General features: G+C 42.4%; 1 long non-coding RNA gene across 5 annotated transcripts; it reads left to right on the top strand.

Moving 5' to 3' along the window:
* Window positions 1-15417: 15417 nt before the first annotated feature.
* Window positions 15418-27594, top strand: LOC115110064 (uncharacterized). Of its 5 annotated transcripts, none has more exons than XR_003860601.2 (4): window positions 15418-15435; window positions 17613-17737; window positions 26542-26644; window positions 27281-27594. It is a non-coding gene; the product is annotated as an uncharacterized LOC115110064 (long non-coding RNA). The 5 variants fall into 5 exon arrangements; XR_003860600.2 differs by lacking the exon at window positions 15418-15435 and adding an exon at window positions 16472-16572; XR_003860603.2 differs by lacking the exon at window positions 15418-15435 and adding an exon at window positions 17039-17055.
* Window positions 27595-27939: the final 345 nt, after the last annotated feature.

Here is a 27939-nt window from a genome sequence, read left to right as displayed (position 1 = left end):
CATGACCCGAACTTCGCCTCTCCCGTGAAGTTCACAATTGGATATCACGAAATTGGAGAGAAAACACACACACAAAAAAATGTAAATACAAATAAACCACTTCCAATGAGCCTCGGGTCAGCCACACTGCCACCCAGTTTGTATTCCACACAAGTCATCTTTCCACATGGCCTGGACTGGAGTGGTTTAGTGGTTAACACCACTGCTATCAGCAGGTGTATGCTCGTGACCGCATGTGGTAGGTTTGAATCCAGGAATCACTGCTACCAGCTCCTCTCTTCCCATCTATATACTGTCTATTCTCTAGAATTAAATATCTGAAAAAATATAAAACAGAGAGGAAAGTAACCTTTCTATTGTCCTCTGGCAGACTAGTATGTGTGGTGATGTAATACCTTCCATCTCTGCCACTGATGACCTGAGATCTGAACCCCAGTCTCCCGCTCGGTAACTAACATCTTAACCATTAGAGCATTGGTAGTCAAACTTTTTCCGCGGGGACCCCATTTTCTTTCCCACCAGAATTTCTTGCAACCCCACTCCAGATCTAATGACACAACCTTTTATTAATTGCATTATCATCTCTTATCAAATTGAAAAGAAACCTATAAATACCTTTACTCAATAAAATTACATTTGTCAAATTATCTTTCTCAGAAACGTTTGTATATTGTCCCATACAATAATCTGTAGTGTAAATGTTTTGTTCCCTAAATAAATAAATTTGGCAACCCAACTGCAGGGACTCCGACTATGAATATCAATGCATTAGATGGTGACACTGGTTTTGAAGTCGCAGGCAGGGCTACCTCATCACAAGAACGTGAGTCCGACTCACCTCCGCTACATCGAGAATGTTCTAAGAATGTTCCAGAAGGCTGACTACAATATTGGATCCTGGTCTTGATCTGGAAGCTTCTTCATGATTGTTGAATAAGTCCCACCAATCACGGGTGACTTACACAAACTTTCCCACAGCGATGTAACACAAACGCCTCTCAACAATCCTTTATGCAGGCCCACATACAGGCAAACCTGGAGACTGGGCTTCAACCCTGGAGTTCAAACCTGGGGTTCAATCCCCCTCTCCACCTTTCCCAAATGTGTCTCCTCCTAATCTGTCTCCCCTGTTGATTCTAAATCTTATCTGTCTAATTAAAAGCAAAAATGCCCTTTAAATATGTATACAGTACCAGTCAAAAGTTTGGACACACCTACTGATTCAAGGGTTTTTCTTTATTTTTACTATTTTCTACATTGTAGAATAATAGTGAAGACATCAAAACTATGGAATAACACATATGGAATCATGTAGTACCCAAAGAAGTGTTAAACAAATCAAAATATATTATATATTTGAGATTCTTTAAAGTAGCCACCCTTTGCCTTGATGACAGCTTTTCACACTTTTGGCATTCTCTCAACCAGCTTCACCTGGCAAGCTTTTCCAACAATCTTGAAGGAGTTCCCACATATGCTGAGCATTTTCTGGCTGATTTTCTTTCACTCTGCGGTCCAACTCATCCCAAACCATCTCAATTGGGGTGAGGTCGGACAATTGTGGAGGCCAGGTTCATCTGATGCAGCACTTTGCGCTAACATATGAGTTTCCTGAGTCCTGAAGACTTGTGTTATCTCCCTAAGCGAATGCCTAGACTTTAGCTCAACAGGCTAGCACAGTCTTGTTGCACACAGATGACCTGGGTTCAAACCTAGTTGCTCACGTAGGCAGCCTAGATGACCCCATATGTGTTTAAAATGTTAGCCCAGACCATTATCTTTACAGGGCAAACCTCAAGTGTCAGTGCATAATTCCAACCTTGTACCTGTACCATTACTGTCTTCACACACATCCTGTCAGCATCAATGATGCCAATGTGTCAATGAATGAGTAACATTACCGTTGTGAAGCACACCCCAGTTGGCACATAACATTCTGAGAACCATATGTTTCTTAGAATTTGGTGAGAGCGTAGTGGTCCTATGGTTATTTTGCATACAACCTTCCCAGAACGTTTCCTCGTGGTTCTATTGAAAGTAATGTTCTCAAATTGTTCAGAGAATGTTAACAAACACTTTTCTTCTGTGGGAATTTCAGAACTTCAGCAATACATTTTCTACAGGTTTCCTCATGGTTCTATTTAAAGTCATGTTCTCAGAACTTTAAGAAAACATTCCATAAAAAAACAGAAGAAAACCTTAGTAATGTTTTTTTTAAAAAGGTATTTAAAACGTATACATTCCGTTCTCGGCATCAACAAAAAAATCATTCTCTATCTTGTTAAATGTGTTAAGTTTGTCCATTAGTTGGCCACATCTGATCTTAATGAGTGCCTGTTTCATTTGAAACAGAGTCTGTGTAAATAGACTAAAAATGAACAGCTTTTTATGAGATAAAAAAACATGGCATGTTTTTCTGGTGGCATAGTGGATTAATTCCATGGATAGAGAGCAAAAGAGCATAGGTTCAAATCTCACTGATGCCATGCCACAATTAAAAATACATATGTTTTGCCTAAGCAAATTAATTTACATGTGTCATATATGTGGAGTTCAAAACAGCTAACCCAAATTACGCGAGCAGTGTTATTAAAAGTCTATTGTTCTCAGAAAGTTATTTACAGTGCCTTCAGGAAGTATTCATACCCATTGACTTATTGCACATTTTGTGGTGTTTACAGTCCCAATTCAAAATGGGTTAAATAAATAAAAAATCTCACCATCTACACACAATTCTGACAAATTGAAAACATGTTTTTAGAAATCTTTTGCAAATGTATTGAAATGAAATACAGAAATATCGATATCAATACATGTTAGAATCACCACATTTATTGAAAATGAAATACAGAAATATCTATATCAATACCAATACATGTTAGAATCACCTTTGTCAGTAATTAAAGTTGTGAATTTTTCTGGGTTACTCTCTTAAGAGTTTTGCACACCTGGATTGTACAATATTTGTGCATTATTCTTAAAATTCTTCAAGCTCTGTCAAGTTGGTCATTGATCATTGCTAGACAGCTATTTTCAAGTCTTGCCATAGATTTTTCAAGCTGATTTAAGGCTAAATTGTAATAGATCACTCAGGAACATTCAATGTTGTCTTGGTAAGCAACTCCAGTGTATATTTGGCCTTGTGTTTTAGGTTATTTTCCTGCTGAAAGGTGAATTTGTCTGTTGGATAGAAGACTGAACCAGGTATTCCTCTAGGATTATGCAATTCCCTAGTCTTTGCCGATGACAAGCATACCCATAACATGATGCAGCCACCATCATGTGGTACTCAGTGATGTGTTGTGTTGGATTTGCCCCAAACAAAATATGACTTTCTTTGCCAAATTCTTTGCAGTTTTACTTTAGTGCCTTATTGCAAACAGGATCCGTGTTTTGGAATATCACCATTGGCCTCACAGTGAAATACCTGAGCCGTTTCCTTCCTCTTCAACAGCTGAGTTAGGAAGGACGCCTGTATCTTTGTAGTGACTGGGTGTAATTGATACACCATCCAAAGAATAATATAAATCAAATAAATAAATAATAAATAAGTTCACCATGCTCAAAGGGATATTCAATGACACTTATAGCCAGAAAGCTGTCTAAGAGCAGGTTTAACCTCTCTACTGTTAGAAAGCCGGATCAACTCAGAATACCTAAGAGTGAATTAAACTATTTTGAAAAAGCAATTAAGGGAATACACTGGAATGATCTCTTGTCCTATACAGACGTGGAAGCTGATAGTCAGGTTTTTCTATCCACAATCCAGACTACAATAAATGGCTTCCTAAAGAAAATAAAATCCAAACCTGGCCAAAAGAGCACTCTTCCTTGGCTAAATGGAGAAATCTGGAAATTGATGAAAGAACGAGATTATGCTCTAAAAATAGCCCTAAAATCTAAATTAGAGCATGACAGACGTAGGTTTACCATGTTGAGAAATAAGGTGATAAAAGAAATCAGACAGGCCAAGGCAAACTTTTTTATTAACATAATTGGTGAAGCAAAGGGAAATTCTAAATTGATATGGGAGAATCTAAAAAAGTTAACAGGGAAAGACCATAGTAACACTGCAAAAAGACTAGAAATCATGGTGAATAACAATCTAACACAGGATGCAGTTGAAATAGCAACAGCCTTCAATTCCTACTTTATTGACTCTGTCAGGTTACTGACACAGAACCCCTCCACTGATTTCTTGGGCTCAGTGCTAGTGAATGACACTCAACCTGTCTTCATCATAAGGGAGGTTTCTGAGTCAAAGGTGAACAAGGTGATTAGCTCACTAAAGAACTCTAAAGCCAAAGATGTGTTTGGGATGGACTCTACCTTTCTTAAACTACAAAGAGTCACTCATTGGCTCCATTACTAAGGTCACCAACACATCTATTGGTCTCGGTGTGTTTCCAAGGGTATGGAAGTCGGCCATAATAACGGCCATCTTTAAATCAGGCGACCCTGCTGACGTGAGTAACTACAGGCCCATTAGTATACTACCTGTGGTGTCAAAGGTTGTTGAAAAGTGTGTAGCAGAACAACTGATTGCCCACCTCAACAACAGCCCCTTCACATTACACTCCATGCAGTTTGGCTTCAGAGCGAAACACTCCACAGAAACGGCCAACTGCTTTCTTCTGGAAAATGTGAAGTCCAAGATGGACAAAGGGGGTGCTGTTGGGGCTGTGTTTCCGGACCTACGGAAGGCTTTTGATACTGTTAACCATGAGATTCTCATCACAAAATTGTCCAAGTTCAACTTTTCCCCTGATGCCTTGAGATGGATGAAATCATACCTTGAAGGCAGAACTCAGTGTGTCAGAGTGAGCAATGAGCTGTCGCCCATTCGTAGCTATGATGTGGGCGTGCCCCAAGGGTCAATACTGGGGCCCCTCCTGTTCAGCCTGTACATTAATGATCTGCCTTCTGTCTGTACTGGGTCTGAAGTTCAAATGTATGCAGATGATACAGTGATATATGTGCATGCAAAGAGCAAACAACAAGCTGCACAAGAACTCAATACTGTAATGGTCCAGGTTACAAAGTGGCTCAGTGACTCGTGTTTGCATCTCAATGTGAAAAAAACTGTTTGCATGTTCTTCACAAAGAGGGCAACAGATGCTACTGAACCAGATGTCTATGTGTCAGGGGAGAAGCTCCAGGTGGTATCCGATTTTAAGTACCTTGGCATCATACTTGATTCCAACCTCTCTTTTAAAAAGCATGTGAAAAAGGTAATTCAAATAACTAAATTCAATCTAGCTAATTTCCGATTTATACAAAATTGTTTGACTACAGAGGTAGCAAAACTGTACTTCAAATCTATGATACTCCCCCACTTAACATACTGCTTGACTAGTTGGGCCCAAGCTTGCTGTACAACATTAAAACCTATTCAGTCTGTCTACAAACAGGCTCTCAAAGTGCTTGATAGGAAGCCCAATAGCCATCATCATTGTCACATCCTTAGAAAGCATGAGCTCTTGAGTTGGGAAAATCTTGTGCAATATACCGACGCATGTCTTGTATTCAAGATCCTTAATGGCCTGGCTCCCCCTCCACTCAATATTTTTGTTAAACAGAAAACCCAGACATATGGCAGCAGATCCACAAGGTTTGCCATGAGAGGTGACTGTATAGTTCCCCTAAGGAAAAGCACCTTTAGTAAATCTGCATTCTCTGTGAGAGCTTCCCATGTCTGGAATACACTGCCATCAGACACACATAACTGCACCACATATCACACTTTCACAAAATGCTTGAAGACCTGGCTAAAGGTCAATCAGATTTGTGAACATGGTCCCTAACTGTGTGTTGCCGCTTTCCATGTTGTCTGTAGCTTGTGAGGTGTGGAAACACTTTGTTGCTTTTATGAATTTTGTCTTGCTGCTTTTTGTTCTATGTTGCTCTGTCTGTATGCTATGTCTTGCTTGTCCTATGTTGCTATGTCTTGCTTATTCTATGGTGCTATTGTCTATATTGTAATTGTTTTTAATAACCTGCCCAGGGACTGCGGTTGAAAATTAGCCGGCTGGCTAAAACCGGCACTTTTACTGAAACGTTGATTAATGTGCACTGTCCCTGTAAAAAATAAAATAAACTAAACTAAACTAAAAACAATGTTGGCTTTTTTTTAATCTACCAATTATGTGCCCTTCTTTGCGAGGCATTGGAAAACCTCTGTGGTCTTCGTGGTAGAATCTGTTTTCAAAATACACTGCTCAACTGAGGGACCTTACATATCATTGTATGTGTAGGGTACAGAGATGAGGTAGTCGTTCAAGAAATCATGTTAAACCCTATTATTGCACAGAGAGTGAGTCCATGCAACTTCTTGTGTGACTTGTTAATTAAGCTAAATGTTACTCCTGAACTTATTTAGGCTTGCAATAACGAAGGGTTTTAATACTTATTGACTCAAGACATTTCAGCTTTTCATTTTTAATTCATTTGACATTTTGGGGAATTGTGTATAGATCAGTGACATAAAATCACATTTGAACCCAGTTTAAATTCAGGCTGTAACACAAAATGTGGAAAAATTCAAGGGCTGTGAATACTTTCTGAAGGCACTGTATAATTACCTTAAAATAACCAATAGTTTCCGTTTTGAGAACGTTAAACGCCCACACCATTAGAAATCCACATTTCCGATGGCCAATGCTTCCCCGTGGTGTTGCACAACTATGTAAGTCAATAAGTCGTTGTTTTTGTCAAAGTATGAAATATTTGTGCTTGAAGTGCCAAATCTGAATGTGTGACTTCGGGTGGTTCTGTGAGTCTTTTCCTGTAAGATGACGTGCAAATTATTTTCAGCCTACGTTTAGTTTCAGGGCTGTTTTTTGTTAAATTTTTAATCATTTGTATTTTTTATTTTTTTAAATAAAAATGTACTCTAGAATTTTCATCCCATTGACATCAATACATTATCTTCAATAATGGGGCGGCAGGGTAGCCTAGTGTTTAGAGCGTTGGACTTGTAACCGAAAGTTTGCAAGTTCAAATCCCTGAGCTGACAAGGTACAAATCTGTTGTTCTGCCCCTGGTCCTAGGCCATCATTGAAAATATGAAGTTATTCTTAACTGACTTTCCTAGTTAAATAAAGGTAAAATAAAAACATGATCTACATATGGGGTTAGTGCACCGATATATTGTGTCACAGTGGGCTGAAATCCAGCCTAATGGCACAAATTCTATTTCTCTTTTCCATGGACTGGGCTAGAGTTGTTCAGGACTGACACGCCTTGTTGAGCCAGCAGAGGCTGCTCTTCTCTCCAGACAGAGAGAGACCCAGGCTAGAATTCATGTGTTTGGTATTAGGCCTACACTTCACTGAAGGGCTCCTGTGTCCTCAAGAAATGGTCTAAAACTGCCATTATTGGGGAATAAATGATAGAAAGCTCATAGAAAGCCATCAAGCCAGAGCATTGCTCCTTATGAATCTAGAGCAGTGTGTGTGTTTGGCATGAGAACGAATGTATGCTTATGTGTGCTATCTATGATAGTGTGAATTTAAGGTATATAGCTTTATTTTATGTGTGTGCCCTGTATAAGCATGTATCTTTGGTGTGTGTGTGTGTGTGTGTGTGTGTGTGTGTGTGTGTGTGTGTGTGTGTGTGTGTGCAGGCGTCTATATGGTGTGTATCTATATGGTGCATGCATGGAGGGTAGACTATTTAGTGTATCGTTCACAAGTTGCTCTCCAGCCCTGTGGGTGGTGGTTATGAGATAAACACAAGGTCCTATATATGGGGTTTCAGTACACAAAGACAACATGTGTGGAACAACCGGTCTCACCGCATGGACGTTCACCCTATAGATTACCCATGTGCCTCTGCTGCTGGCTGACACCCTCCCCCTACGTCGTCCTTTCACAGTGGCTGTTTCTAACCACACACACACACACACACACACACACACACACACACACACACACACACACACACACACACACAGGAACACTAACACACATACAACACACACACATGAAACACTCCTCCTCTCCCCCCTAGTATGACCTATACATCTGACTTTAATTGTAATTTACTTCCCCTTAGAGGTGCCCCTGGAGTTAAATAACTCCCACTGACTCTCTCTCCTTACCAACCCTTTCCTTACCAACCCCTACTTGAACACAAAACTACTCCCAAACTGTTTTCTCTCTCTCTCTCTCTCTCTCTCTCTCTCTCTCTCTCTCTCTCTCTCTCTCTCTCTCTCTCCTCAACAAACATTTCCTTACCAACTGCTGTAACACAAAATAGAAAAACTTCTTCAAATCTCTCTCTCTCTCTTGTCTTTTTCTCTCAAAATGTTCCACTGCTTACTGTTACTAAAACAATAATTGTAGGCGTGGCTGTATTTGTGCTGTGCTGGCTTGATGTGATGTGATGTGGAGTAGAGGAATGGGGGATGTGGCTTCAGGCCAGGGGTGTTGCTATGGATGATAGACTCAGGTAGATGTGATCTCTGTAGGAGCCTGAAGAAGAGTTGGCGAGTCTGATCATATGCAAACCAGTGATGAAACCACAAATATGAGGAAAACAAAACGATTAGAGGGAGGGTGTAAAGAGACAACAAAGCGAGAGAGAGAGAGAGACAGTGGGGGTAGAGAGAGACAGTGGGGGTAGAGAGAGACAGTGGGGGTAGAGAGAGAGAGAGAGAGTGGGAGGTAGAGAGAGGGATGTAGAAAGTGGGGGTAGAGAGAGAGAGAGAGAGAGAGAGTAGTGGGAGTAGAGAGAGAGTGAGGGGTAGTGGGGTAGAGAGAGAGGGGGAGAGAGAGAAAGAGAGAGACAGAGAGAGAGACAGAGAGAGGACCTGAAAAACCATCTGAAACACTCCTCCCCTGCCATGAAGAAACAATTATTTGTCATGTCCTGCCCATGTGGAATCTAACCATGGTGCCTCTCTCTCTCCACCCTTTTCTCTCTCTCTTGTTCTCTCTCTCCCTCCTTTTCTTCCTCAAAGAGTTGTTACTGTGCTTTTTTCTCTTCTCCCTTGCTCATTCCCTCACTCACCTAAAATGGTTGGCAGAGCCTCTATCACTCTCTGCGCCTATCATATCTCTCTCTGTCCTTGTCCCTCCTCTGCTCTCCCTCTCTTTCTAAAAGGGTTTTGTTGCAACTTCTCTCAATTCAATTCAAGGGGCTTTATTGGCATGGGAAACATATGTTAACATTACCAAAGCAAGTGAAATAGATAATGTACAAAAGTGAAATGAACAATAAAAATGAACAGTAAACATTAACACTCACAGAAGTTCCAAAAGAATAAAGACATTGCAAATGTCAAATTATGTATATATACAGCGTTGTGACGATGTGCAAATGGTTAAAGTACAAAGGGGAAAATAAACATAAATATGGGTTGTATTTACAATGGTGTTTGTTCTTCACTGGTTGCCCTTTTCTTGTGGTAACAGGTCACACATCTTACTGCTGTGACAGCACACTGTGGTATTTTACCCAGTAGACATGGGAGATTATCACAATCGTGTTTGTTTTCGAATTCTTTGTGGATCTGTGTAATCTGAGGGAGATATGTCTCTCTAATATGGTCATACATTTGGCAGGAGGTTAGGAAGTGCAGCTCAGTTTCCACCTCATTCTGTGGGCAGTCTGCACATAGCCTGTCTTGTCTTGAGAGCCAGGTCTGCCTATGGCAGTCTTTCTCAATAGCAAGGCTATGCTCACGGAGTATGTACATAGTCAAAGCTTCCCTTAAGTTTGGGTCAGTCACAGTGGTCAGGTATTCTGCCTCTGTAATCTCTGTTAAGGGCCAAATAGCATTCTAGTTTGCTCTGTTTTTTTGTTCATTCTTTCCAATGTGTCAAGTAATTATATTTTTTTCCCTCGCGATTTGGTTGGGTCAAATTGCGTTGCTGTCCTGGGGAACTGTGGGATTTGTTTGTGTTTGTGAACAGAGCCCCACGGCCAGCTTGCTTAGGGGACTTCTCCAGGTTCATCTCTCTGTAGGTGATGGCTTGGTTATGGAAGGTTTGGGAATCGCTTCCTTTTAGGTGGTTGTAGAATTTAACGTCTCTTTTCTGGATTTTGATAATTGGCGGGTATCGGCCTACTTCTGCTCTGTGTGCACTATTTGGTGTTTTACGCTATACACAGAGGACATTTTTGCAGAATTCTGCATGCAGAGTCTCAATTTGGTGTTTGTCCCATTTTGTGAATTCTCTCTCTCCAGTGAAAGGGGTTGACTCTGCTTAGTTTGTGAAAAGGAAAGTCCACTACCTCCCCCAGGGCCTCTATGGCACTCTATACGTTACTGTAGTGCAGCACACACAGAGACACAGGCACAAACACACAGACCCAACTGCAACACACCCCCCTCTCTCCATAGGATCACATTCACCGGTACCTTAGGAAACCGTTGAAGGTGTTTGGAGGCTTCAGCATCGCAATTCCTCAATACACCTGCTGTCACACAAGACTACGATCAGACATCTGCACGGATAGGTGGGATTTGATACTTTACACTGGGATTAAAGCTGTTCTGCGGTCAGTTTTGGCACGATGGGTACTTTTATTGTGTGCCACCATGATCTCTTTGTCTCCGGGCCTCCGTAACGTTCTTGCTATGTTGCTCATTGTGACAAGCAGAAGGCTTTGGATGGACCGAGGAAGAACAGCTATCGCATACAGAGGTAAAAGAACAGATGCCCTGGGAATACACTTCAACAGCCATGCGCTGACTTCGACCAAGTTTCTGTATGTTTTGTAAAAGGTGTTCTCGTTGATTCAAACACGGGCTATGTACATGTAACTCTCACGTCAAGAGGGTCTGACAGGTGCACTGCTGCTATGTGTAGTGTACTATGTGTAGTGTAGTGCACTATGTGTAGTGTAGTGTACTATGTGTAGTGCACGCCTACTGCTTTTAGTACATTTGTGTTCCTGTTCCAGTTATGCATTGAACTGAAGTCCCTGTTCATTCCGGTCAAATCCAGTCCCGCTGCAGGACAAGGTAATTGGGTGGCATTTAATGGTAATTTAATTAGAACTAGAGTTGAGCCTCTCGTGGTGAATATGAATCTATAGGAGCTATTAATGGACATGCACGAGGCTCACCTCGGGAAGACGGAGGGAAGTGGGTTGGGTGAAGGGGGGCGTCGGGGGGCGATCTCACCACGGATGTTAGGTTCTCTCTTCAGTATCCTCGTTTTTGTTGTTGTTGTTGCGAGCAACGTCACTTGTTGGGAGGTTGGACGTTAAATGCCCATGCTTTCTCATGTAGCATTATGCAAAGTACGGAACATGGTATGGTAATAGGCCTATGGCTGTAGGCTGTGTCCAAAAGACTACGTTTACCAGACCCAAGTCATAGACCCCTTGTAATTTGTGATGGGCATTCCGGCTCTTTCCAGTGAGCCGGCTCGTTCGACTCAGCTCCTCAAAAAGAGCTGGCTCTTTTGGCTCCCAAATGGCTCTTTAAAAAAATATATGTTTTGTATTTTTTCCCAAGTCAAACAGTTTGAGATAGTTTGACTGTGAATAGTGTTAAAACAATTCTAATTCAATTATTCAATTAAATCATACTCTACCTTAATCACAATGTATTTAAAAATGCATTGGTTTGTTATGAAAAAGAATGCTGTTAAACATTTGCATTTAATGTATAACTTTTTTTATGTATATAAACAAAGTGCATATAAATGTAACAATTCAAAACGAATACAATCTGACCAACATAATAATGGAATATTGCACCATAGTAGAGGTTGCCTGGTTATTCTTTAAAAGTGCTTTCCTCACCATCTTAAATAAGTATGCCCCATTCAAAAAATGTAGAACTAAGAACAGATATAGCCCATGGTTCACTCCAGACCTGACTGCCCTTGACCAGCACAAAAACATCCTGTGGCGTACTGCATTAGCACCGAATAGCCCCCGTGATATGCAACTTTTCAGGGGAGTTAGGAACCAATATACACACGCAGTTAGGAAAACAAAGGCTAGCTTTTTCAAACAGAAATTTGCATCCTGTAGCACAAACTCCAAAAAGTTCTGGGACACTGTAAAGTCCATGGAGAATAAGAGCACCTCCTCCCAACTGCCCACTGCACTGAGGCTAGGAAACACTGTCACCACCGATAAATCCATGATATTTGAGAATTTCAATAAGCATTTTTCTACGGCCGGCCATGCTTTCCACCTGACCCCTACCCCGGTCAACAGCCCTGCACCCCCACAGCAACTTGCCCAAGCCTCCCCCATTTCTCCTTCACCCAAATCCAGATAGCAGATGTTCTGAAAGAGATGCAAAATCTGGACCCTTACAAATCAGCCGGGCTAGACAATCTCTTTCTAAAATGATCAGCTGAAATGGTTGCAACCCCTATCACTAGCCTGTTCAAACTCTCTTTCGTATCGTCTGAGATCCCCAAAGATTGGAAAGCTGCCGCGGTCATCCCCCTCTTCAAAGGGGGAGTCACTCTAGACCCAAACTGCTACAGACCTATATCTATCCTACCCTGCCTTTCTAAGGTTCTTACGAAAGCCAAGTTAACAAACAGATCACCGACCATTTCGAATCACACCGTACCTTCTCCGCTATGCAGTCTGGTCTCCGAGCTGGTCATGGGTGCACCTCAGCCACGCTCAAGGTCCTAAACGATATCATAACCTCCATCGATAAGAGACAATACTGTGCAGCTGTATTCTTCGACCTGGCCAAGGCTTTCGACTCTGTCAATCACCACATTCTTATCGGCAGACTCAACAACCTTGGTTTCTCAAATGATTGCCTCGCCTGGTTCACCAACTACTTCTCAGACAGAGTTCAGTGTGTCAAATCGGAGGGCGTGTTGTCCGGACCTCTGACAGTCTCTATGGGGGTGCCACAGGGTTCAATTCTTAAAACATTAAACTGGTCCCTTTTTCTCTCTCTCTTCTTTATTGCCATGATATAACCAGCAGCACACAGCAATGCTGACCATATTCTGCTTTTATTAGAGATTTGCATTCAGTAATGCAAGCTGCCTCACTTTTGAGGGGCTGATGCGGTTTCTTCTCTCAGTAATTATTTGTCCCATTTTCGAGAAGACCCTCTCAGAGGGAACGGATGTGGCCACTATGCAGAGTCTCCCTGTCATGACTTTAGTAAGCCGCGGGTAGACAGAGGCCTTGTTCTTCCACCAGCTCAGAGGATCTGCAGATCTCCTTCAAATAGGATCGGCCCTCCATTATGGCTGAGGGACTCCTTCGTGCTGCATCCCCAGTTGCTCTCTCATCAAACAGCATCCTAACAGCAGACATTTGTGGCACTACTACTGGTGCTTCTGCTCCATCTGATCCCTCTTCTTCCTGTTGCCCTGGTGCCTGAGCCAGCTGACTGTTGGGAGTGTCCGTCCCTGCTGCTGAGGTTATTCTTTGAAGAGCCTCATCAATCGCTCTGGCATCACTGAAGGCTAACTTCTTAAACCTGGGTCAAGTGCAGCGGTATCTGATAGCATGTGATTATATTCCATTCTGTGGAACATTCTGTCTATTGTTGAACATAGGGTGTCCATCAACTCTGTCACATGTCCTGTGGTTACATTTGCTTCTCTCTAGCGTCTGGCTGTGATTGGCTGCAGACCCTTACACAGGAGTATCATTTTTGAGGCTGTCACACAGCTGAAAAGAGAGAACAGTAACTTATTAGTTCAGGTTCATGTTTTGTCTACTGATACTACCCTCTCATCTACTGCTCATATACATATATAATACTGTATTAAATAATGATGTAGTAATAACTGATTACTGTACCTCTCTCCACTGATCTCCACAGTTCAAAGGTGTCCAGGACTTTGCACACCTCCTCCACCACCTCCCATTCCTCTTGGGTCAGAGTATCAGCAGGTGCATTGACAATGGCCAGGGTAGCGATGATGGCATCCTTTGACTCAAGAAACCGCTGCAACATTTAAATGTTGAATTCCACCTTGTATTTGCAGTCTTGTTTCGGCCTCAGCTCAGGCATCCCCATCTGGCGTTGTGTAGACTAGTTTTTCAGCACCTACTGTGCTCCTGTGGAAGTAATCCACAGCTTTCACTTTGTCCACAGTGGGCTTCATCACCTTCAGAGCATCTCTTACAATCAGGTTGATTGTGTGGGCAAGACATGGATGATGGGTCCATTTGAACATTTTCATGGCTTTGGTTATATTAGCTGCATTGTCGCTAACACAACAGACCACTTTTCCATCTACTTGCCATTCTCTGGCCACTCTCAACAGTTCCTCTGCCAAGTTCTCTGAGGTGTGTCTGTCGCTGAACTCAAAGCAGTCCAGAAGACAGCTAGACATCGAAAAATCTTCAATGAAGTAACAGGTAACCGACATGTAAGAAGTGGTTACCCTTGATGTCCAGCAGTCAGTGGTAAGGTAAACTGTAGTAGCCTTTTGGACTCTTTCCAGCACTGAAGCCTGTGTGCTCTTGTACAGTTGTGGAATAAGTGATTTTGATTTTCCTGCTTGGAATTGTGTACATTGGATTTAGACTATTGCTATAATTTCTAAAACCTCTGTCCTCCACGATCGAAAATGGCTGGAAATCGGTGGCAATCATTTTAGCCAATGCAATATCAACTTGGCCTTGTTTTGCTACAGACATGGACTTTGATATAAACTGATCCATAGAAGACTGTGTTGCTGTGGGTCGCGGAGTAGGCCGACTTGACTGAGTGGGTACATCTCCACGTGTGGAGGTGCTGGCTCCACCACCATCACTAGCAGGCCCGCTAGTTTCTCAAAGCTCCGCTACAGCTAGCTTCACAGTTGGGTGCACAGTTCACATATGCCGGTGTAGGTTGAACCGGCTTTATATGAGAATATGTTTTGGAAAATTCTACACTGTACTCTATAATTATCTACATTATTAGAATGCATCCAAATGATACTGTGCTTCCGACTCATTTTCCAGCTGTTTTTTTCACAGCTGTCCTTCCTCTCTGTCCTCGGCTGCTAAGCGTGTGACTGTGAGTGAGTTGGCTCGGTGTGTCTGATTGACAGGAACAACAGGTGAGGCTGTTATTCTGAGCAGACAGTCAGAAAGAATGTGTGTGCACTTGAGCATTTAGGCCTATATAATTGTATTTATTTTTTCGTTCTTTGAATTCGTTAATTCTATTCATTTAAATCTGTTGATTATTCATTAGAAAAATTATGTTTTAAAAAATAGATTCGGCTCTTCTGATATGCTAGTCGGCTCCCAACGTGCAAGAGCTGGCTCTTAGAGCTGGCTCTTAGAGCTGGCTCTTAGAGCTGGCTTAGAGCTGACTCTTAGAGCTGACTCTTAGAGCTGACTCTTAGAGCTGACTCTTAGAGCTGACTCGTACGCGAACGACCCATCACTACTTGTAATTGGTTGCTGGTGTGTTGACGGGATGAGGTAGCCTATAAAGCAAAGCCGATAGCGTTTTTTTGATACTGACTACAGAGGGATCAGGTAAGACATCCTGGTTGAATCGTTGGGAAATGTTTGCGGTTTGACCTGTTTTACTAAAATATACACAAGTACGCCCTAGACTTGAGATTTATTCGCCATTCCTCTTTTTTGAGTCGCGACTATTTCGGTAAAAAAAAAAAACTTAAATGGAATGTTTGCAAAAGGGTTACCTGTGCTCCATGTGCCACATTCCTGTGGTTAGGCTTTTGGTTTATGTGACTGGTTGCAATGACAGCTGCCAAAATGCAAATGCTTGACAGTAAATGTATTAAATATGCGTTTCGACTTGTGTAGTAGCCTACATAGAGTCAATGCTATCAGCCTTTGTATACTTAAAACGATTGTGGTTTTTGCTTAGCAGAATGTGCACACCCCGTGCAAAAATTGTATTTTTAGCTGTATGTCCTCGGAGTGTAGTGTGTTAATTAATTACGATAGTTATTTATACATATATTTAAGTGTTTCACAACAACGAAAAGTGACATGACAAATGCAGAGTAATATAACACCAAATAATGACAGTTTTATTAAGGTTTACCACGGAGTTTGAACACGAACTGAAATGAATTTCCGTAGTCTCTCCCACCCTGTACATGTGTAGTCTACTTTGACGTAGGCTACTCATCTGGATTTATTGCGCATCCTTGCCCAGGCTCGATTAATATTAAATGGTTTGGTTACTTAATGTTCTATAAACACGTGGATGGTTACTGAACATTGGCTATCAAACTATGGCACCGACTTCTGCCGGTAGCCTTTAACGATAACAACTTGTATGACGGTTGTATGTCCGTGTCCTTGAGAACCCTATAGATCTATTCATGCAAGGGCGCGAATTGGGCCTGACTGACACTGCCGCCTTTGCCGAGGCAATTGGGAGCGTTCGAGCAGGTCGCTTTTGTCTGGTCGGGGACCGTCGTTGTTCACCGCTTTTAAGTGTGTTGACAAGTGGACTGCATGAGCTTTACAGAAATCATATGGTCGAAGGTCATGAAGATGTGACTGCAAGTTTCTGCACTTCATCCTGCATCCATCACCTGCATTGTGGGAGGCTTTATTGTCAACCAATCATTCGGATGTTTGTTTGACCTAAGCCAACGTGACCAAAGAAGAGACTGAAACAGGAACCAACTTCACGTAGGCTATACAGTGGAATAATGTATACAAATTAATGTGGTAGTTTACTCTCTCTGTCATTGATTGTACAATGCACACGCATACCAGTTCAGTTTGTGAGTGTGTGATGTGGCGGTTGGAGCCATGTTTATTTCGACATTATAGAGAACAATGATCTGAGCCTTGCTGGTTGAAAACCACATTAGTGTCTGACTTTCGTATTTCTCACATGCATCTCCCTGACTTCACTCTTTTCTCTGCAGTCGGTTGCTTTCGCTTTACCACTCAAACACGCCCATTATGTTCCATAGCCGAAACATGCTTGATTTTTTTTTTTAACTCCTGTATGGACCACTGACTAGTAGTTATAATCTTCATGTTTTGATTTTTTTTTTTTTAAGTTTAGCTATAGGTTAATTGTAGGAGTCGTGCTTTGCTTACCAACTGAGGCGTACGTTATCCATCATTATTTGGGGTGACCTTTTCGGCCATTTACTACAGTGGGTGCGTAATTTCTTGAACAGGCCAGTAGGTGGCACTCGTCCATGGGTCGTGCAGGGATCCTTTCGCTTTGATGGATTTAAAAATGTTTCCTTCTGCTGCGCTCAGCGCTCCATATTCGTGTGCGCGCACGGGCCCCAAAACGTGCGCTTCTGTGGCGAAGTGCGCGCAAAATTTCACTTTTGCTTTGTCCGCTGCTTTAATAGACTGGTGTCGGTATGGGTTGCCAACTACCACATCGTTGGTGGATGAATTTTAGGCCTACATGAACATTAAGGGTATCTGTCAGATGGATATCTGTCATTTCATGATATTTGAAGTGTCGTTTTTAGTCTATTGAACTATTCTCTACTTTACTCAACCTTTCCACTTGATTTATTTTCCCGCTGAACTTTGTCTGGGTCACTGAGCTTGCCCCTTATTTTCACATGTGTCCTGCCCCGTTACTTTTTTCTCCCCTCCCCTCATGTGTTCACTTGCCCCTCCCACTAATACGCTCCTCTGCTCTCTTCTCTCCTCTCACTCTCTTCCTCTCTCTCTCTGGAACACTCAACCCACAGGCGTACAGAGGAGACACTCCCACACACAGCAACTCTACAGACATGTCAGACTCCGAGACCGCCGCTCCCGCTGAGGCCCCAGTCCCTGCCGCATGTGCAAGCATCAAGGCGGACCTGGACAAATGGTGAGTGTCCGTACGGACAGACGTGGTTTTCTCTGTTCTTGTCCTCCATTGCCACCGGGACCAACGTCTCCGGGATGTCCATCCAACGAGTTGGAAGCCACGGATGGACATGGCAATGCCGCAGTGCTTCAAGTACATTTCACTTGGAGGTTCCCAATGTATCCAAGTGGATTTCGGTGTCGAGTTGTGTTTATTTGAAGCAGCTAGTGGAACCCCCCCCTGCAGGTTTAGAGATAGGCTAAAGTGGTGCATGATGAGCTGATGTCGTGTGGCGTCCTTGTGTTGCGCCATGATAAAATGGTGGAACAGTTGAGTAATGCAGTGCATGGTGATGGAAGAATCCCCATTCCAATGTTCTAAATGTAACTGAATTTAAATTGTCGTTAGGAGGGGGGTGGGTCCTATTGTAGTGTAATGGGGGGTCCGCATGTAGGGGTCTTGGGGGTCAAAGCACGGCAGTCTCTCTCGCACACGCCTGATCGAAGGCAGGGAATTTGCCTACGTCATGTTCTCTCCCACTCGCTGCCCCCACTCCACCCCCCTCGTTATGTTGCCATGTCTGTCCCCGCTCAGCTTCCCTGGCCTTGCTGTGTCAACAGCGCTGAGTGAGCGTTAGCCGTCGCTAACTCACTGCTTCATTGTCCCGACAGGTGTGCACCCCCCCGTCCGTCCTCCCTCTGCAAGATTAGTGCAGAGTGAGATTATTGCTGGTTTTATCTCTAGAAATGCGTAGACACAGGAAACCTGGGTGTTTGTGTGTGAGGGCTCAATGACAGTGCAATGTCAAAGCCCAGTTCGATGGCTGATGTAACGTGTCTACTCTAGCCTTCAGCTGTTTTCAACTCTGTCAATCTTCACATTGACATTGCACCAAAACCAAGATGCATCTTGACCCTTGGTGTTGTATTTTGATGTGGTGTTGCAGGGTTTGGAGCTAGGATAGGCTAGGCTAGGATAGGATAGGGCCTGGAGTGTCTCAGGCTGTATAGGCCAGATACGTCCTGCCCGATGGGTGTGAGGGATGAGATAAGGGTTTAGGGGGTGGTAGGTTGCAGGGCATGCTAGGGATGGGCTAGGTTGGCTGCTGGCTGTAAAGTTTTGTTTTAGTAACATTTTCAGTGGGCCTATAGCGGTCTTGAGCCATGGTGAATTGAATGTCCTTGCATTAAGTTCCCTGTGTTTGTGGTATGGTACCTTTTATGAATGGAGTGTAGTGTTGCTGCACGTTGTAGGCCTTTACTTTTACCTCAGCATTTATACTTTTATAATTTGTACATTTTGCATTAGAAACTAGATTAAGGATTTCTCAACACTTGGGTCAAGGGCATATATTGCAATTTCTCTTTATAATTATTATATATTTTTTTGTAGTGTACAGCACTTTGGTCTATGCCACAGTAAATCACATCTACTTTGACAATGAGTCAAGGGCCCTGTGCTGTGTTGGCGCAATTTTTCAGGACACTTTGTTAATCCTACAAGCAACGGTTGTACTGCTAACCTACAGGCCGGGGGTTCTACTGTTTACCTCACGGTCCTTGGGGCTTTTTGTCATCGACGAGCCAAAATGGTACTGTATCCTGTAACCTGGCCCACGTGACTGCTGAATGCAGCGTAGCTAGCAGTACCAGAGGGCTGACTGAGTAATCTATACCAGGACGATGTATTTTGAGCTTCCACTCGTGAATCCTAAATAGTCACGCATGGATTGGTGTGTAAATGTCCAGGATACCATGTCCGGTCCTATGGCCGTAGATCATAATCATGTTGCCGACTTCCCTTGGAACTTGCATACGTACTGTATAAACGTATATGCACAGCTAACTGCGGCTGGCTTGACGTGCCCAAGACATGTCACCTAGAAAGACATGGATTAGTTGGAGGGGTCACCTTGATGGCTTCAAACTAAAAAAAAATGTAATGTTGTTGGGTACACCTGCATAATCCTCGGTTATCCAGAAGTACACATGCCTTAGGGTCTAGGGGTCAGTTTGGCACTGGGCGAAACAAGTTCCCTGGAAAGCACTTTGAGCTCAGTTTGCGTCCCCCGGCCTTAACATTCTAGAACCTGCATCGACTGACCTTTGAACCTGGTATTTGTGTGTGCTTTGTAGGGGCCTTACTGACCTCCCTGTTACCCGCGGTATGTAGTGTATCTCATAGTCAGGACATGGAGACCTAGAAGTTAGCCGTGTAAATATGTGACTCGGATAACTAACGTCCGCTTTAAGCGTTAAAATGTTGCAGGATGTCTGCTACCTGTATGGGTCCTGCTGTGTACTTTGAAATGTGGTTCTGTGGTAACTTTGGTAGTCTTCCTTAACTGTGTGTAACCTGTAAGCCAACACTCTAGCCTTCCACACAGACCCTGGCCGATGGCTTGTATGTAGACGTGTGTGCTTGCTCTGCCTGACAGAAAGTATGGTTTACGTGGATGGTATGCACTGTCAATGCAATTCGAGACCCCGTAGCTTCAACAGGGTTCCAGCTGGAGACCGACCAAGTCATTCGCAGTTATTTTCTTTATTTTTATCACAGCTTTGATCTTTCTTCTCCTCCTGCTCCGTAGATAATTATTCTGTCCCAGATTACACCCTATTCCCTCTCTAGTGCATTACTTTTGACCAGAGCCCAGTGAACCATTTGAGACTCAGACAATGTTTTGTATTGGTCCTAGAATGATATCCCTGTCATTGTGGGCCTTCCCTTAGTTCCCTCCATAGTTGTTCACTCGCAGGCGTCCCAATGCCATTGAACTCTTCACTGTGTAGTGACTTTAGGTCACTCTTAGTTCCCCACTCAGACAGGCCCAGTAACCAACTTCAAAGCTGTTTAAATGTTGGGCGCTGCTCACAAACTGGATGATGTTGGTTTCGTGTCCCTACTCTTTCTTTAGCGTACTGATCTGGATGGTTCCCCCCTCTTTGGTACCCTTTTCTCAAGCATCCCTTATTTTCCATTAGGACAGCCTAGTTATGATTTTTCAATGCCGATACCGATTATTGGAGGACCAAAAAAAATCCGATACCGATTAATCGGGACGATTTTTATATATTTGTAATAATGACAATTACAACACTGAATGAACAATGAACACTTATTTGAATATAATACGTAAATAAAATCTGAGTCTCAATTAAATAATGAAACATATTCATAATAGGCACTATAGTATTGCCAGCCTAATCTCGGGATTTGATAGGCTTGAAGTCATAAACAGTGCTGTGCTTCAAGCATTGCTAAGAGCTGCTGGCAAACACAGGAAAGTGCTGTTTGAATGAATGCTTATGAGCCTGCTGCTACCTTCCACCGCTCAGTCAAACTGCTCTATGAAATATCAAATAATTTACTTAATTATAATAAACACACAGAAATACGAGCCTTTGGTCATTAATATGGTAAAATCCAGAAACTATCATTTCAAAAAGAAAACGTTTATTCTTTCAGTGAAATACAGAACCGTTCCGTATTTTGTCAAATGGGTGGCAACCCTAATATTGCTGTTACATTGCACAACCTTCAATATTATGTCATAATTATTTACAATTCTGGCAAATTAATTAGTCTTTGTTGGGAAGAAACACAGTTCACAATGGGCCAGGCAACCCAAACTGTTGAAAATACCCTGACTCTGCTTGCACTTAATGCAAGAGAAGTGACACAATTTCCCTAGTTTAATATTGCCTGCTAACATGCATTTATTTTAACTAAATATGCAGGTTAAAAAAATATACTTCTGTGTATTGATTTTAAGAAAAACATTGTTTATGGTTAGGTACATTTGTGTAACGAATGTGCTTTTTTCGCAAATGCACTTTTGTTAAATCATCACCCATATAGCAAAGTAGGCTGTGATTCGATGATAAATTAACAGGCACCGCATTGATTATATGCAACGCAGGAAAAGCTAGTTAACCTAGTAATATCATCAACCATGTGTAGTCAACTAGTGATTATGGTAAGCTTTATTTTTTATAAAGATAAGTTCAACACTAGCTAGCAACTTACCTTGGCTCATTGCAGCCACAAGGTCCTTTTGACGCTGCACTCGTGTAACAGGTGGTCAGCCTTCCACTCAGTTTCCTCATTGATTGCAATGTAATCGGCCATAATCGGTGACCAAAAAACGCAGATTACCGATTTTTATGGGAACTTGAAATCGGCCCTAATTAATCAGTTGACTTCTAGTCCAAACCAATGCTTTTTTTTAGTCTGAGTTCTGGAAACTTGATTGATACTCAGAATTGAGCAGGAGTTCCTTTAGGATACTAACAAGGGAAAGATATAGTGAAGTGGTAAAGGCGCATGCTGTTTGATTGTGAGGCACTATACAAATTTGACAGTCAAAAGATGGGGACTTTAAATAGGCCTATGGTACGTCAAGGGAACTGAAGCCTACTGTTCAGATGGTTTAAATGGAAACTGAAATCTGGATACTGACTATAGGTATATAACCTCTTACATAGCCTTAATATTAACTCCTGCAGAATTAAGCATTTCTTGCAGTAAAATGATACACCAAATGTAGGCAAAATGTGTACTTGTTAACAGGAGTGGAGAAATGTTTTTTTTTTTTAGCTTCTTGAGAGAATGTGTTCGATACAGTCTGTAGAGAGGCTGTTTTATCAGCATCATAAAAGCTGATTGAAATACAAATCACATAAAATATGCATCCAAGCCAAACTGAAATCTTATCAGAAACATGTTGGGTTGTTTTCACCGCTTTCTACACTAAACAAAAATATAAATGGAACATGTCAATTGTTGGTGTTGGTCCCAAGAAGCTAATTTAAACAGCATGGTCATTACACAGATGCACCTTGTGTTGGGGACAATAAAAGGCAGGCAGTTTTGTCACAACGCAATGCCATAGATGTTTTGAGGGAGCAAACAATTAGCTTGCTGACTGCAGAAATGTCCTCCAGAGCTGTTGGCAGAAAATTGATTGTTAATTTCTCTACCATAAGCCGCCTATTCAACTACGTTTTAGGGAATTTGTTAGGACGTACAACCGGCCCCACATCCGCAGATCATGTGTATTGCGTCGTGTGGGTGAGTGGTTTGCTGATGTCAACATTGTGAATAGAGTGCCCCATGGGGTGGGGTTATGGTATTGGGCAGGCACAAGCTGCAGAAAACTAACACAATTTGCATTTTATAGATTGGTAATATGAATGCACAAAAATACAGTGAGATACTGAGGCCTGTTTTTAAGAGAAGTTATCTGTAACTAACAGATCTGTATTCCCAGTCATGTGAAATCCATAGATTAGGGCCTAATGAATTAAATTCAATTGACTGATTTTCCTCATGAACTGAAACTCAGTAAAATCTTTGAAATTGTTACATGTTTCATTTATATTTTGGTTCAGTATATTCCCTTGAAACCGATCAAACAGCTGATTTGGTGATTTTTGCACAGTCTTTCACTTTTTAAAAATAAATTTTCTCCCCGGTCCCTAAACATCTTTGCTCTGCAAAAGATGCAGAGATTACAGAACTTTACCAATGATTAAAGCATTCATTATATTGATTTATGACATTCTGGTAAACAAGGATTTTTTTTTTGTCTTCTAGGGCAACATACAGCTGAAGTTGGAAGTTTACATATACCTTAGCCAAACACCTTAGCCAAATACATTTAAACTCAGTTTTTCACAATTCCTGGCATTTAATCAAATTTTTAAAAATCCTTGTCTTAGGTCAGTTAGGATCACCACTTTATTTTAATAATGTGAAATGTCAGAATAATAGTAGAGAATTATTTATTTCAGCTTTTATTTCTTTCATCACATTCCAAATTAGTCAGAAGTTTACATACACTAATTCATATTTGGTAGCATTGCCTTGAAATTGTTTAACTTGGGTCAAACGTTTCGGGTAGCCTTCCACGAGCTTCCCACAATAAGTTGGTTTAATTTTGGCCCAATCTTCCTGACAGAGCTGGTGGAACTGAGTCAGGTTTGTAGGCCTCCTTGCTCGGCACACACTTTTTTCAGTTCTGCCCACAAATTTCTATGGAATTGAGGTCTGGGTTTTGTGATGGCCACTCCAATACGTTGACTTTGTTATCCTTAAGCCATTTTGGGAGTATGCTTAGGGTCATTGTCCATTTGGAAGACCCATTTGTGACCAAGCTTTAACTTCCTGACTGATGTCTTGAGATGTTGCTTCAATATATCCACCTCATTTTCCTTCCTCATGATGCCATCTATTTTGTGAGGTGCACCAGTCGCTCCTGCAGCAAAGCACCCCCACAACATCATGCTGCCACCCCTGTGCTTCACGGTTAGGATGGTGTTCTTCGGGTTGTAAGCCGCCCCCTTTTTCCTCCAAACATAACGATGGTCATTATGGCCAAACAGTTCTATTTTTGTTTCATCAGACCACAGGACCTTTCTCCAAAAAGTACGATCTTTGTCCCCATGTGCAGTTGCAAACCGTAGTCTGGCTTCATGGTGGTTTTGGTGTAGTGGTTTCTTCCTTGCTTAGCTGCCTCTCTAGGAGACAGAACGCATCACCTTCCTGAGCGGTATGACGGCTGCGTGGTCCCATGGTGTTTATACTTGCGTACTATTGTTTGTACAGATGAACATGGTACCTTCAGGTGTTTGGAAATTGCTCCCATGGATGAACCAGACTTGTGTGGGTCTACAATTTTTTTTTTCTGATGTGTTGGCTGATTTCTTTAGATTTTTTTCCCATGATGTCAAGCAAAGAAGCACTGAGTTTGAAGGTAGGCCTTGAAATACATCCACAGGTACACCTCCAATTGACTCAAATGATGTCAATTAGCCTATCAGAAGCTTCTAAAGCCATGACAACTTTTTTTGTGGAAGTTTCCAAGCTGTTTAAAGGCACAGTCAACTTAATGTAAACTTCTGACCCACTGGAATTATGATACAGTGAAATCTTACTGTAAACAATGTTTGTAAAAACTACTCTCCTAATCGACTTGCCAAAACTACAGTTTGTTAACACGAGATTTGTGGAGTGGCTGAAAAACAAGTTTTAATGACTTCTGACTTCAACTGTTTAATGACAGAGAAGCTGCATCTATCTAATTACAGACAAGTTGACTAATAAATAGTCTTCCAAAATGTTGGAAATTATAAGCAGAAACGTATCTAAATCGAACAGGTTATTAGCAATTGCTAATAAACAAACCGCTCACCCACGCACAACTAGTGAATTATTTAGGGCTGTCGGCCGACCACATCTTAATTTCATGATTGTAAAGGCAGTGTTTCCACCAGTCCAACCACCTGATCGGTCATCTGCCTTCCATACAAACCCAGCCCTTGCCACCCTATCCTACCCTCTTTAACTTGCTCTGTGATGCGCCCTAAAGTGGTCGGTGCCCATTGCCATGCCAACATGGCGGGGGGGGGGGCATCAGTCACGTTACGGCACCGCCTCCATGTTATGTGACCGCTGTCATGGTGATGTCACCATTCGCTGCCTTTGCAACCTCTATGATGCCCAGAGGTAACACTCTGCGGCAGATGACTCTTGCATGTTGATCACTCAATCCCAAGATTTTAACTTGAAACTAATATTTTTTTATGTACAGTATATTCAAACCCCAAAAGTTCTCCCTTTGCTTCATTCACAAAGGATTCCCCCAATCATTTGTGTGGAGCTGAAGCTGGACAGAGGAGAGTTCTGTTCTGTTCAGGCAGCATTCTATAACGAAGCCTAATTGGTTTGGTTGGTTGACGAGGCCCCGGGCTACACTTGTGGGGCACCCACAAGTGGCAGAATGAATGTTGTTCTATCCATCCCTCGTTCCCTTCCCTCCCGCCATTACAGTTCAATGTAATTTCATTATTAAAATGGCTGCCTGTTGTGTTTATCCCCCCCTGCTTCTCATAGGTTTGGTCCAGCCATATCTATGTTTTTTCTGCACTTCCTCTATGTGGTAAAAGCAGGGGGTGTTTATGGTGGATGGATTATCTGGCCACACAGCCTCAGGGCCAGGTCCTCTGTGCTGCTGCTGTTGGGTCATCTCTGCTGCCTCTGCATCACTTCCCCCCCACCCTCCCCCTATGCCTCTGCCAACCGCACACATGTACTCTTATGCATTCAGTGACTTGACACACACTACAGATTCACAAACGACCCTTCTTCCATCCCCCCCTAGCAACCGGCTGCATAAACCTTTTTAATCTGCAGAAACCAGCTGTGAGTTACATCATGGAGATCAGCCCAGTGACAAGGGGATGGGGTGGGAGGAGGCATGGAACCGGGGGGGGCTCCTCCCTGAAATGCACCCTGGTGAATGGTGAGGTAGTGTGGGGTTGCAGACAGCCATGTCAGTCAATCCATCCCCTCCTGCCGTCTCTGACCATTGCCCTCCTACCCGTACTTTTCATCTGTCCGCCCTACCTCACAGATGTGTTTATCTCTCTCTCTCGCTCCCTTTCGCCCCATCACCCTAATGCGTTGTGTCAGTGTCTGCCCGAGGTTTGGTGCAGAGTTCCTGAAATAATCTCCCTCAACCAGTCTGCCAACACTCTCTACCTATGTAACCAGTGAGGGCGGTGTCTGTCTGTCTGTGACTTGGTTCAATCTGAGGAATGCCAACATTGTTTAGAAAAGGTCATACTGGGACAGGGTAGGACCAGGACACTTCAGGGCTGACGGCTTGACGCCAAAACATCTTTAGTTGAGTTGACAGGGATCATTTGGTGCTGAGCTCGATGCCAACGTATCTAAATGCTTCAAAGATCTCTGTCAAACTGTTACTAGCATTGGAGGAGAGGATCCGAGGTCCTAACCATGTGGTTGTGTTCTCTCTGCAGTGTGAAGGAGGGCGGTGACTGTAAGGATCTGATGGAGGCGTTTGCAGCCTGTCTGAAGAGTGCGGCGGAGGCGTCGTGAGGAGGAGCTAGGCTGACAGGAAATGTAAGTTCACATGCAGGGTCGCTGTGTCCTGATAAGACTCCTAATACACTAAAGCCAACCTTTGTCCAGTAATGGACTTTCTGTAATGCCACAGGAAATGCTTCGCTGAATATTGGGGCACACTCATGGAATGTGAATTGAATAACACAGAGGCTGTTGCCTACATACAGATTTGAAATCATTGGCCACTTAAATAAATGGATCACTAATCACTAACAATGTTTATATCTTGCATTACTCATCTCATATGTATATACTGTATTTTATACCATCTACTGAATCTTGCCTTTGCCGCTCTGTCATTGCTCGTCCATATTTATATTTATATATATATATATATATATATATATATATATATATATATATATATATATATATATTCTTATTCCTTTACTTAGATTTGTGTGTATTAGGTAGTTGTTGTCGGAACTAGAAGCACAAGCATTTCGCTACACTCGCAATAACATCTGCTAACCATGTGTATGTGACCAATACAATTTGATTTGAATAGCCTGCAGGACCTGGCTTATGGTGTGCCAGCCAGTCTATCCACTCTAGCCAGGAAGGCAGATGTCAAGCCAGTATGACTGAAACTAATTTATCTCCCTCTCTTTTCTGTTCCTGCACTCTCTCCAGGTCCACTGCATTGAGTTCTCCATGTTTACCAGTATTCCCTTCTGCACAACGAGCACTGGGCTGAATGATACTGGCGGTGTTCGGCGCCTGGCAGAAACCCTTCACCTTTTACCTACCTCCCCAACTCTCTCCCCCTCCCCTCGAAGCTTAAATGGTGTCTTCCGATTTGTATCCTATACTCCCACCGTGGCTGAGTACATCCATTGGTAGACAATTCCCAGAAAGCCCATGGGTTTTATGTAAGTTGTCCACTTGAGATGCATACATTTAAAAATGGAATAATAAAGTCTAAAATAAATTGGTATAACATTTTGCGTCTTGCTTTGCTTCTCTTTTTTAAAATGTGATGTAAAATGTCATTCTGGTTTCTTTGAACAGTTTTGTAACCTCAACAGACAGGTTGGTTGTTGAGCAACACAAGCGACGCTTGCGAAACTATGGGGCAAAACAGACTTTTGGCTTAGATTGTTGGCATGCCAACAATGTTTCGTCACCAATGTTTATTGAAAACCTAATGTGCACAATGTCTCTTAAATACATCGTTACCGTTGCTGGTTAGCTAGCTAGCGAATTTGAGCCACATTAGCATAGACGTGATATCAGTCAAAACAAGACTACGGTAAATCAAGAACTAGGTGAAACGAGCCACTGACGATTCC

The sequence above is a fragment of the Oncorhynchus nerka genome, linkage group LG26 (assembly GCF_034236695.1).
Source record: "Oncorhynchus nerka isolate Pitt River linkage group LG26, Oner_Uvic_2.0, whole genome shotgun sequence".
Taxonomy (NCBI): domain Eukaryota; kingdom Metazoa; phylum Chordata; class Actinopteri; order Salmoniformes; family Salmonidae; genus Oncorhynchus; species Oncorhynchus nerka.
This window is presented reverse-complemented; position numbering and strand designations above follow the sequence as displayed.